The sequence below is a fragment of the Pseudophryne corroboree genome, chromosome 7 (genome assembly GCF_028390025.1).
Source record: "Pseudophryne corroboree isolate aPseCor3 chromosome 7, aPseCor3.hap2, whole genome shotgun sequence".
NCBI classification, from domain to species: Eukaryota; Metazoa; Chordata; class Amphibia; order Anura; family Myobatrachidae; genus Pseudophryne; species Pseudophryne corroboree.
Window position 1 is genome coordinate 422312440 of NC_086450.1, and position 5336 is coordinate 422317775.

The 5336-nt window shown below is 53.0% G+C and overlaps 1 pseudogene; it reads right to left on the reverse strand.

The window, feature by feature from the left end:
- Positions 1 to 4565: 4565 nt before the first annotated feature.
- On the reverse strand, positions 4566 to 4685 carry LOC134946037 (5S ribosomal RNA; annotated as a pseudogene).
- Between the last annotated feature and the right edge of the window lie 651 nt (positions 4686 to 5336).

Genomic DNA, 5336 nt, shown 5'->3' on the forward strand with positions numbered 1-5336 from the left:
AGAACATCCCCATTGTCCATTCCTTGTGGAGCCCAGTATACCCCGCAGCAGAAAACGAGTTTTATGTTAAGAACTTACCTTTGTTAAAACTCTTTCTGCGAGGTACACTGGGCTTCACAAGGCGCCCACCCTGACGCACTTAGCTTCTTTGGGTTGGTATGGCATTAGCCGCTGACACGTCTCCTGTCGTTGAGAATGCGGTGTTGTGGCTACTAACCGTTGTCGTCTCTTTTCCTGCTACTGCATTGGACTGGTTAAACGAATAACGGAGATCCTGTGCAGGGAGGCGGGGTGATATAGGAGGTGGCGCTATGCATTCTGGGAACAGTCAAAGCTTTGAGCCTGTTGGTGCCTCGGATCAAGATCCTACTCTACACCCCATTGTCCATTCCTTGTGGAGCCCAGTGTACCTCGCAGAAAGAGTTTTAACAAGGGTAAGTTCTTACCATGAAACTCGTTATATCGTTCGCAACAACGTCTAGATACAGAACTCACTCCATACTGAAATTGAATTCCTCAAAGAAAAACAAGAGGACCAAGACGTAATAATCTCAGAATTTGGAACATTGCAGATTCAGTCCCTAGTGCCTCTTTACAGTCTTTCCTAAAAAGTTTTTTCCAAAACCTAGACTCACTGATGAGGATTGCTTATGCAATAAAGCTCATAGGGCTCTCAAACACAAGCCCTCTGCATCCCCCCTCCCCCCCAAAGAGATGGAATAGTGTGTCTTCACTATTTCATGTCAAAAGAAAAAATCCTGTTCTCCATCTCCCATCATTACCTTTCTAGATATGCAACTTCAAATCTATCACGACCTGGCTCCCTCAACTACTCAGAAACGCAGGAAGCTACAACCCATTATGAAGAGCCTCCATCACCACCATGTTTGCTATAGATAAGGATTCCCATTCTTACTACAGGTCTTTGCTAATGTAATTGTGTATTCTGCGAAGACACTAACCCAAGGACAGGACTTATTAGCCAAGCTAGATCTGATCCCGGATTTGCCTCACACGTCTCCCAATCCGTCCTCTCCTAAACCCGAGCGGCCTAAGCCACCGTCATCAGAGTGGACGAGAGGGAGCCATCATCAACATTGGGACATGGATCCTACTTTATTATAATCTGACACCACTTGAGTCTCTTTTGCTCCTGTACTCCTCAGGGGGTACCTGCCTGTACTCAGTCCTTCCTAGACTGACCAACTAATATCTTTTATGTACTTAAATTGACCTTTTACTAGATCTTCCCCAAATGGGGAAGTGTCAGGAGGTGCTGCAGGTGGGGGAGGGGCAGAGAAGTGGGGGCTGCAGATGGGGGAGGGTTCTGGAGGCACTGCAGGTGGGGGAAGGGCAGGTGCGGGGATGTTGCAGATGGGTGAAGGGTTTCAGAGGTGCTGTGGGATGGGAAGGGGCGGGGGTGCCGGGGGTGGGGTAGTGGGTCCGGAGGTGCTGCAGGTGGTGGAGGGGCAGGTGCGGAGGTGCCGTGGGTGGGGGGAGGGGGGGACCGCGGATGGAGGAAGGTGTCTGCAGATGCTGCGGGTGGAGGGGGGGCAGGTGTGGGGGGAGACATATATGGGGGGTGGATGGTGGAGGGGCTCTGGAGGTGGTGGAGGGGCGGGGGAGTAAGAGCCACGGGTGGTGTAGGGAGTCTGGAGGCACAGCGTGTGGTGGAGGGATGGAGTGCCGCATGTGGTGGAGAGGAAGGTGCGGAGGTGTGGTGCATTGGGGAGGGGTCTGCAGGCACTGCGGGTACTGTACCTGCCAAAAAGGTAGTTGGGGGGTATGCAGTAAGAGGGTCAGAACAGGGGTGACAGGGTCAGAACAGGGGTGATGGGGCCAGGACAGGGGTGACGGGGCCAGGACAGAAATGACAGGGACAGGATAGGGGTGGCAGGACCAGGACAGGGGTGACAGGGTCAGGATAGGGGTGACGGCCAGGATAGGGATGACAGGGTAAGGGTGAAAGGGCAAGGCCAGGGGTGACAGGGCAAGGCCTGGGATGACAAGGCCAGGGGTGACAGGGCAAGCACAGGGGTGACGGGGCCAGGATAAGGGTGACAGGGCAAGGCCAGTGGGGACAGGGACATGACCGAACACAGGGCACGGGAGAGATTGGTATTAGGGACAGAACAGTGGTAACAGACAGATGTGTATTACCGGAGTCACTGCTGCTGGCTGCTGCTGTTCCACTCCAGCCTGTTGGGATCTGCTGCTGGGGGAGACTTGGCATGGCTGACTCTCTCAGGCTGGAGTCCTGCTTCCTCTGCCCGCCCGCATCCCTCCCCCCCACTCCTCAGTCACACAGCGCGGACCTCGCGTTGCTTCCGGGCACTGTGGTAAGGGGAGACTGGGAGTGACTGGTTAGCCCCCAGGAGACGCTGCGGCTGGAGGGAGGAGGGGGTCATAGCATGCACGCGGCGTGGACCTCGCAGCTGCCGGGCACTGTGGTAAGGGGAGACTGGGAGTGACTGGTTAGCCCCCAGGAGACGCTGCAGCTGGAGGGAGGAGGGGGTCGGAGCCTGCAAGCAGCGCGGACTTCTGCAGCGCTGCCCACTGGCTAAAGTGTGTGAAGGAGCTAGGCGCACCTCACTGCGGGTGGCAGCACTGCAGCTAGCGGTGGGGTTGCCGGGGCTGGAGATAACAGGCAGTACAGAACCTGCACAGCGGCAGGTATCCCACAAAACTGCAGCTAAGAAGCGTGGAGTGTGCCAGAAAGTGACGCTCCTCCACGCCAGAGAGACCCTGCTGAGTATGCTGATGTGGGGGATCAAGCACGCAGTGAGCCGGTGCCCGTCTGTCTGTACGGCATACCCCCTCGCACACCCCCCATACCTCCCCACTGTCCCGATTTTCGCTGGACAGTCCCGTTTTTTGGGGTCTGTCCCGCTGTCCCACCCGCGGGCCGCACTGTCCCGCGGTGGGGGTGGGGCAGTTGGGAAGCTCCTGTACTCGCTGTTCTGTTTAGCAGAGCAGCGGTGAATAGACGCATGCGCACAGCGTGTATTTAGTGGAGACAGGAGGATAGGGGGCATCAGGGGGTACGGATTAAGGGGGGGGGGGGTCCGGCAGCAGAGCCGGATTAAGGGGGGCCAGGGGGTACGTGCCCTGGGCCCCACAGGGTTAAGGGGCCCCCCGGCTGGAGTAGCTCTGAAGCTCCCCCGTCCTGCCAGCAACAGCAGCAGCATTGTGCTACAGCCAGCACACGCTGCTGCATGTTGACAGGTCTGTGGTGTTGCTGCCTCCCTGCTTTCTTCTGCCTGTGCGAGTGTGTAGGGGGGAGCGACCACCCCCTCTGGATTTACCACTAGCTGAGGGGCCAAAATCCCATTAAAAAAAACACAATTATCCCTGGAATTTGCATAAGGGGGTATGGCCACATGTCCCGCGATTAGGCCACACCCCCAAACCCACAGCGGGCACAGCAATGAGATAGGGCCCCCCTGTCTCAAGTGCCCTGGGTCCCGCAAACTCATAATCCGCCCCTGGGGACATGCCAGCAGCTCACAGAGCGCTGGGCATGCCCCCTCACTGACAAAAACGGGGGTGTAGCTCGTGATCGCGGGTCCTCCGTGAAGCCACGCCCCGTTTTCCTTGACCACGCCCCTTTTTGCTGCACGTGTGTCCCTCCTTTTGCCTGAAGAAAGTTGGGAGGTATGCACCCCTGTCTGCCTGAAGAAAGTTGGGAGGTATGCACCCCTGCCTGTGCCATGCCCATACCATCAGCTTCTGCTCCTAGTCTCCTATAGATTTGCCCAGATCTGTGCCTCATTTGACTAACTCCGCCCAGTGTTGTGGCTCCGCCCAGCGTTAGCAAATGAGGCACAAAGTCACAGATCTATGCTATTATATAGGAGATATTATAGGAAATCAAGACCGCACTCAAAGCCAAAAAACAAAAGGTGGTGCAAGGCAGTAACATAAACAGAAACACTCACTTTTCCAGCGTTGATGAAAAAGAAAACAAGCCAGCACTCACGTGACAGCTGTTTCAACCGAATCCTGGTTTTCCTCAGGGGCTAATGACACTGCACACAGAGCCTGATTAAATGCACAAAAACGGCAACAATTGAGTGATGTCACACTATGGGAGGGGTGAGAGCGCAGCAAGCTTTATACACTGCCCGCTGCCCCCTTCTGCTTCGTGACACCTATCACTAATGTAAACAAATCCGATGCCGTGCTTAGCAACGGCTCCGGCGCGCGGTGCTGTGAGCGGCTGGTGATCAGTGTAGCCGTGCTGATCCCGCAAGGGGCTTAAAGCAAGGGGGGTCAAATGACAAGGTGATGGGACAAACAGAAAGAAAAATGATGTGTGTGCTATAAAGTGATGATAAATGAAAAAATAGAGTGGTGGGTGCTGCACAATATAGATCTTATGCAGCAAAGGAAGCCATATGTGACAAGTGTTAATAAATATTAACTCTTACACACTTACCAAGTGTCCAATAGAAACCAAACCTGCCAGATAATATGGCTATTTGAACCTGGCCTCCAAATTATAAGGTCCTGACGAAATCCCATGCGGCGCAAATCCACTGGCCCATAATGATATTAAGTGATAAAAAAAACAGCACCCAGTATTCCCAGATAGTCTCCTAAAATGGTACTGACTGGGCCCAACACTGCTTAGTTTCCAAGATCGGACGGGATTGGACGTAATCCAGTGTGGTATAGCTGTAGACGTCATTAATCAAACATATCTGCCCCCTGGGAGACCTCATAAAGGCTCATAGAGTTCAAGGATATGATAAGATGAACACAAAGAATAAGCGGTGAGGGGTATTGGCAAGGTGAGTATAAAGATAGTGTGTGATTCACAAATGGGAACTGAGCCCAAACATCAATCAGAAAAAAGGCACTGTCACAATAAGGATGGAAAAAAGACACACGGCGGTGCCTGCCAAAAAAAAATGAACAATATGCAAAATATATTACAAACAGGACACACAGCAGTGTCTGAAGAAATAAAACCCAACAACGGAAAAACACTCAAACACAAGAAAACATGGAGAGCATCACAGGAAGCAACCTAAACGAAAATCTTCATTAAGGTCAATGGGAGTCAGTGAATTAAGTCTATATATCCATTGTAACTCCTCTGTAGCAGAATTCTGTCACGATCTCCGCCGCGCTGTAGAGGCAGAATCTGATCTATGGTGCAACACTTCAGTTGATTCACTGTGTGCTTTGCTTCCTTGAAGTGCCTGGCTACCGGTAAGTTCGTAAAGTCCCTTGAAGTGTCTGTAGTAGTTAAACATTTTTGATTGAGGAGTGGTGCTGACTAAGCCGCTCTTTCAACATTCTACTCGTTTTTCCAACGTAGAGGCGATTGC